Source organism: Nicotiana tabacum, chromosome 20 (genome assembly GCF_000715075.1).
Source record: "Nicotiana tabacum cultivar K326 chromosome 20, ASM71507v2, whole genome shotgun sequence".
NCBI lineage: Eukaryota > Viridiplantae > Streptophyta > Magnoliopsida > Solanales > Solanaceae > Nicotiana > Nicotiana tabacum.
The window spans coordinates 18,919,418-18,927,430 of NC_134099.1; positions in this window are offsets into that span (position 1 = coordinate 18,919,418).

Below are 8,013 nucleotides of genomic sequence, written 5' to 3' on the forward strand. Positions count from 1 at the left end.
CTACACTACCTAATGAATTTTTTTTGTCTTTTTTTTCTTTAGACTTAAATCCCTCAAAATAATTGTCTAACAGATCCATCGTCGGGAAAAGTCCAATCTTTTAAAAAAAAATTATTTAATTAAACTAACACAGCTAAAGTAGCATAAAAAGTCACACAGACAATTTCCTCACCCCACACTTAAAATTGTGCATTGTCCCCAATATATATCATAACTATAAGAGGGTTAAAGAAACTCCCTGGTAGGTCAAAGGCCGAAGCAGTAGCAACTCATGGGGTACTCAGACTTCTACCAGGCTTGGTCCTTCGTGCGGGTATCTCACACTTAGTTCTATCCATCTGGTTTGCTGTTGCATCTTTCCAATAGCTTTGCTTTCCATGCTCCTAGAAAATAAAAAATTGACACTACAAAAATAATACAATTAAAAAACAAGCGCTTGATTTAACGTCGTGGCACGACGCAAATCACTCTTTGCCTCCACCTCGAGCTTATGAATTAAACCTCAAGTTTTGATTATGCTCTATGATCATGCTCCTGGGGTGGTGGAACAAATCCGATTGGCCCAATAAAATAATATAATATTTTGCACTTCTTGGCCTTTGGATGAGATGTGTATTCCCGACTTTCTGGCACGAAGAATTTCAGAATGTAGGCATCTTGTTCCTTACTCCTTGACTCATCAAGTGGCTCGGACGACTCTATTTCCATATCATCATCCAAACACAATGTGAAAAAACGCCTGGAGTGTGGACCAATGCGCTCTACTACATGAGCATTAAGATTGTCAACATCCTCAACACTAATTATACTAGAATCAACTAAATATGTATCCTCAATATCCTTGGTTGACTCTAGTATCTCTTCTACGACATCAGCATTCTCAAAATCTAGTTCGATTGATTGTTGGTGTTCTACTCTGGCTTTCTCCTCTAGCTCCTCAATTTCTGTATCTAATTCATGCTCTTCTTGGATACTATTCACAATATTGGCTTGTTGAGCATTAAAATCTTCAACCAGTTGACTCACTTGAACTTTCACGTTTTTAATAGTTTCCTCTTGCCTTTCTATCTGCACCTGTATTTTATTATGTTTTTCTATAAGGCACTTTAACATATCTTCGATCTTCTTTAGGTCAGCTTTCCTGGGTTCTTTGTTCCTATTAACTTTACCAGAAAAAGTAAAACCATCATAGTAAGGGGTTGGGGGAAGATAAGAAATATAAGCACAACCATGAAAGTGACCATCTTGACCACCACATATATCACACATATTCCACACATAAGATTGAGTTGGTGCACATAGCTTGCTCTCGGGAATATTTTGATAATTTTGCCCATGGCGATTTTCATCACAATATGCATAAGGAGGATTAAAAGTAGAATTACCAACATCAAAACTCTCATAATTCCATGATGCCATATTTTTTAAAATCAACAAGTAAAACAAAAAAATAAAAAAATCAAATACAAAAAATAAAAATAAAAATTCAAACTTGAAACCTAGCAATATATACACCTACAGCTACGCCGTTAGTTCCCGGCAATGGCGCCAAAATTTGATCACGCCCAACTATGCCTTATAAAAAGGACTAAACAGTTGTTGCAAATATAATCCGGTTTACAAGTTCGGAGTCGAATCCCATAAAGAACTAAGGATTAGCTACAATTGTTCAATATTGCTAAGAAGACAAACTCGAACAATTCCTATGTTATAAATACTAAGATTCTTGTATCTAATTAACTAACAAATTAAATTAGTAGATTATAACTAGGGATACTAAGGTTGGAGAAAAGACTAAGGAGGTCTAGAGTTATGATTTCCCCTATTGTCGGAATCCTTCCCTCTACGTTTTCTATAAATTCACCTAAGTATTCTCTACCAATTATGAGCGCTCTGACTGGTAACTCTCTCCCGAGTAATTACCATAATTTACTAGACATATTCTCTCGAATTACGCTAGTTGGCATTAAGTACGGCTCACTCGGATCGCACCCAAGGTTTCGTTATCCCTAATCCCACCTTTAAACCCTCCGTATTGATCCTTCATATACGTTAGCAGTGATGTTGTTCAATAACTACCTAAATATGAAATCTCTCCCGAGTAATACATACTAAATAGGCACAGTCGATTGAGAGCTCTTCCCAACCACAATAATAATATAGTTTAACAAATCGAGAAAATAATATGGCAAATCTATATTGACGTAACAAGAAAATCATCCTCCAATAGATTCCATCAAAATCCTAGATAACAAATTAGCTATTCATAATAGTATACATAACTACAATACTAGAATTCATAACCAATAATGGAAATAAGAAGAAGGAAGTGAAAAACTCGTAGAAGAATTCTCCCTTTGCTCCTAGTATATTCTTGCCTCCTTAGGTCGAATCCCCGGTCTTCTTAGCTTTCTTAGGCCTAAATTATGTCAAAAGTGTGTCAAAAGTACCGTTTTCCATGTATATATACCAAGTAGGGTTGGGCCCAAATAATTATACCTTCTCCTATGCGAAAAAGGACACTTTTCTCGAACAAACATGCGCGGCCACAGATCAATCGTGGATGGACCGTGCATATTGACTAGTGTTCTGCCCCATTTGCGCGCCAGTGCGCAACTGCACACTTTTTACTCTTTTCTGTTTGGGATTTGAAAAAACGTAAAACATAATAGTTGTATCTCTTTGAGTTAGATTTCCAACCATATATTGTGGAGTCCAAATGGAGTTCTGAGCGAAAAGTTATGTGTATTTTACTAGAAAGTGTATAATATGCCTACTCGATTCGTCGCTTCATTGCTCTATTTTCCGTTGATCCCCGAATACGATCCCGGCTTGATTCCTTGGGCTTTTACTCAGACTTCAAAGCTCCAAATCACTTAAATTCATTCCATAATATCTACATAGATCGGAATCACTCCTACAAGGCATAAAACACACAATTAATGAAAAACTCTAGCGATTAAAGCTCAAACTCAATTAAATTGCAGTAAACTAGAGTGTAATAAACAACTAAAATATGTAATTATAGCCTATCATCAATGTGTAAGGTCATGATTCAATTTTTAAGGGAAGGTCATGGGTCCTTAGGCAGCATGGATAGTTTCAGACGACTAAGTAAATGATATTACTATATGGTATGGCCTGATGAGAGTATACATTTTAGAAGGGGCAACATGGTTTGATTTATGGATACTTCATTGGTATTGTGACACTCTCTTGTTTGATCGACTGCTGATGTTTAAATTTTGCTTTGTGGCATAGAAGAATTATAGAAGTATTCCTCGGGGGATGATCGTGTATTGGAGAAGGGTTAGACATCCAGGCGGTGGACTACGAAAACATAAATAAGGTTAGTTAGAAGATAGTATGTGTTGTGATTCAGTTATTATGGACTTTCGGAGGGTTATTTATCTATTGTGGGTGACGAGAGTTGATTTGGGGTTCATTGGTAGGCCCAATATGGATGTGTGTTCTGCACCGAGTCGGATTGGTTGGCTCTATACTGCCATTATTGAGTGATGTGCCATTCGGTTATTGTTGTTGAGATTATTCGTGTTCTAAAATGATATGTGAATTACTCTTCTATGCCACAAGGAGTTGTGATCCATTGGTTATACTCACATATGGTGCGGTTCTGTTTGAGCTTTATAGTGGAATTTGAGCGAGATGAGTATTTGGGTATTGTATGATTGATTGCGCGTTGGTTACGTTCTTTCCAGATTATGGTATTGTGTTATTTTCTCTTCGTGGTTATGGAGATGGACTTTGGGTACTTGATGTCGAATTTCGTATGGTTATTGATTTTGAGCAAGACGACTCAAGGTATATAATATGGACCAGTGTTTGGATAGGGCCATGCATTGTAGCGAAGTTATGTTGAGATATGATCCTTTGTGTTAGATTCATGTGTTTTGGTTCTACGGTGTGTGCTAGGCTCTTAGCATGGTGTTGTGATGGTACTTGTTAAGCTGGCGGGACAGTCCTCTCATTTGAGGTATTTTCATGATTTAGTACATTAGGAATGTTACTATTTGGTGCACGGGTTGCACGGGCTGTGGCTTTGAGCTGTATTGATGTGTCATGTCACTAGAGTGATTATGTTAGATGAGATGAGGTCATAGTACCTAGAGTGGGTGCTATCGGATCTGATTGCGGTATATTTGGAAGGATATTGATGCTGATCGACTTAGAAATTTGCTATAGTTCCTATCGAGGGGAGGGAGTTCTACAACTTGTTGATCTGATGAATGGTTATGAGTTTCTACGTGTTTCTTTCATCATTGGCAGAATATGAAGTTATTAGAATGAGGCTTTATTTGATAAGAGGTTTATTACCGACATTGGGTTATTTTGAGCAGCTACTGTGATTAGAAATTATCGCTATGAGTATTTGAGTTATATGGCATATCATATGATTTTATCTGGGGCTATTACTACTGCTTGATACAACTTGTTCAGATTTATACAGTTTGTAGATACAAGACTCTAATATTATGGAAAATTCCGGATGTTGGAAATTGAGTCCTAAGACTTATGGGCTAGGTTAGATTAAAATATTTCAGTCATGTTATGTTATCAGACCTATATGGGACAGGGTGAAGTGGGATCACCCCTGGGTATGTGCATAGTAAGGTTACACGGCGATTTGATGGATTTTGGAACAACTCTATGCACGTTCGAGGACGGACGTATGCTTAAGTGAGGGAGGATGTGACGACCGACCGGTAAGTTTTGAGCATTTGTACTTCGCTCAGTTGTTTGAGGGCTTGAGTAGCTCCGTATGATTTATTATGACTTATGTGGATCGTCGGTTTTGATTTCTAGATTAATCGGAATTGATTTGGAAGAATGATTATCAGCTAGAAGCTTTAAATTTGAAAGGATTGACCAAGTTTGACCTTTTCAGAATTTGACCTTGGATTGGATTTCTGATGGTTTCGTTAGCTCTGTTGGGTAATTTTGGACTTAGGAGCACGTCCGGATTGTGATTTGGAGGTCCGTAGTATAATTTGACTTGAAATGGCGAAAGTTGGAATTTTGGAAAGTTTGACCGAGAGTGGACTTTTTGATATCGGGGTCGGATTCTGATTCCGGAAATTAGAGTAGGTTCGTAATGTCAAATGTGACTATGTGCAAACTTTGAGGTCAATTGGACGGGATTTGATAGGTTTCAACATCGATTGTGGAAGTTGAAGTTCCAAAGTTCAATGATTTCGAATTGAGGTGTGATTCGTCGTTTCGATGCTGTTATGTGTATTTTGAGGCCTCGAGTGGGTCCGTGTTATATTATGGGACTTGTTGATATATTTGGAGGGGGTCCCGAGTGGCTCGGGTGAGTTTCGGACGTGGTTCGGATCATTTTCATTCCATGTTATACTGCTAAGATTTTCTGGTTCTAGTATAACCGCACCTGCGGAGCGTTGGGCACAGGTGCGGAGCCACAAAAGAGGAAGTGTCATCGCAGAAGCGAGAAAGGGAGCTGGGCATGAGGATTGCAGGTGCAGGTGCTTGGACGCACCAGCGCAACCGCAGAAGTGGTTCAAGTGCGCAGAAGCGCGATAGCAGAATGGCTTTAAGGACCGCAGGTGCGTGGTTTTTCTGAGTCAAGCTATTTCGCAGAAGCAAGGATTTACCACAAAAGCGGTGGTCGTAGATGCGACAATTTGACCGCAAATGCGGTATAGCTAGGCTAAGTTAAAAAAATCGAGGTTTTGATTCTTTCTCCATATTTTGAGATGTGGGACTCGGATTGAGGTGATTTTTGAAGAAAATTTCATCACAATGATTGGGGTAAGTGTTCTCTACTCAGTCTTGATTACATTTCATGAATCTATCTTCATTTTTAGCAATTGGTTGGTAAATTCTAAAGAAAAATTAGGGGTTTTGGCCTAAAGTTTCATAATATAAATTTTTGAGTTTTGGTCACCGATTTGGGTCAAATTTGAGTGAAACTCGTTGTCTTTTGACTCGTAATTAAATGAGTTGTTGAATTTTGTGAGTTTTGTCGGGTTTCAACGTGCGGGCCCGGGTGTGATTTTTGGCCGGATTTGGGATTTGATGTAGGATTCGATCTTTATCATTTATAATTATTTCCTTGGGCTTTATCTAATGTATTTGAGTTGCTTTTGACTAGTTGTGAGCCGTTCAGAGGTCGCTATGTGCATGATGGCATTTTCGGAACATTGCTTGGCTTGCTCGGTGTTGGAATTGACTTGTTTAAGATAAGTAAGTCTTCTAAACTTAGTGTTGAGGGTATGAAATCCCAAATTACATGTTGTGTGATTGGTATTGAAGTGACGCACATGCTAGGTGACGGGCGTGTGGGCATGCACCCTGTGAATTGTGATGACGTTGGTTCCATGGCACTGTATAGTGGCCTTATTTTTGTGAATATCTGTGTTTTCACCATGTGATAAGTAACCGAGCTGTCAATCATGCTAGATATCATGTTTAGGCTCTATGCTGATATTGTTACCATAGTGGTCGTTGCATGCTGTCATCTCACTGATTTTATTGATATTTTGTACTCAGTCATATTCAAGCATTCATATCATATCTCAATCTCAGTTGTTATTTATTGATACATCATATCGTTGTTCCGGGTTAGATTCCATGACATTATGAGTCTGTGGGTGAGACTGGAGAGATTGATGACTGAGTGAGGCCGAGAGCCTGATTATGAGTGATAGTTGTGAGATCGGGCTGCACGCTGCAACAGTTATATTAATTTATGATAGCGCTTGGGCTGAAGGATCCCCTCCGGAGTCTGTACACACTCCCAGTGGCTACGAATGATATTATTGAGGGACAAATTTCCTTGGACATGGATTTGTCCGAAGTACTTGATATTTGGAGATGGATCTCTTTACAGGGTTGGATTTCCCTTTTTTCTCGGTATTGGGTGACTTATAGTTAGTGTTATATATGTTTCGGGATGGATTTTCCTGGGCCGTATAGGCCATATATAGTACCGAGTGGTTGAGCATGACGAGTGGAAAGTGTGAGACAGTGAGATTGAGTACTCTTAGAGTGTGAGTACATGATTCATCTCTAAGATACATGGCATTGACATGCATATATGACATACATGCATAGAGGCACATTTTTCTCATGTTGTACGATATCACGTCATTTATTAGTTTTTACACACATTGATATGTGGTCATAGAGAGGCATCTCACAGATTCTATCTGGAAAGAAAATGAAACATCTTATTTATTGTGAAAAGGATTTTTAGAAAGATTTACAGTTTTCAAACTATCTCATATTTTACGACGATTTTGGTAGAGAATTTGAGTTTTCACTGATATTCTTGAAAAGAGGAACTATTTTCGAAAAAACTGTGAAAGAAAGTTGAGTATTTTATTTCTGAGTTACTTCCTTATTTATATGCCCTACGTTGCTATGAACAGCTGTTGGACCCGGCCTGTGTTCTTGTCACTACCTTCAACCTAATGTTAAGTTTGTTACTTATTGAGTACATGGGGTTGGTTGTACTCATACTACACTTCCTGTACATTGCGTGCAGATTTCGGATGCCAATGTTGTTGTGTTCGACGAGAGCTGGATTAGAAGATGTACCTGCATCATGATTCATACTACTAGTTCTTGGGAAATGTATAAGATTCAAAAAATTTCCTTTGTTTAATTGTGTTATTAATATTATTGGAATTGGATAGTTATTAGCTGGCTTACCTAGCGGGTTGGGTTAAGTGCCATAACGACTAGTGGTTTTAGGTCGTGACACAGTGACCCTCCCCCCAACGGAAAACCGCTGGAACCCCCCGATATACCACATTTACATCCAAACTCTACTATGGATGAAGACAAAATAAATTGAAATTTCTTCAAAGAAGCCCTACTTGATTAAAAAACTGGCCTCCTCCTCAAGTTATGACCCGTTCCAATCCAGTGTTCACACACATGCCTTTGAGTTAAATTCGGGGAACATACCAATCCCTTTGTCAATTGAGGACAAAATTAGGCTATACAAATCATGGAAATACTCCTTGA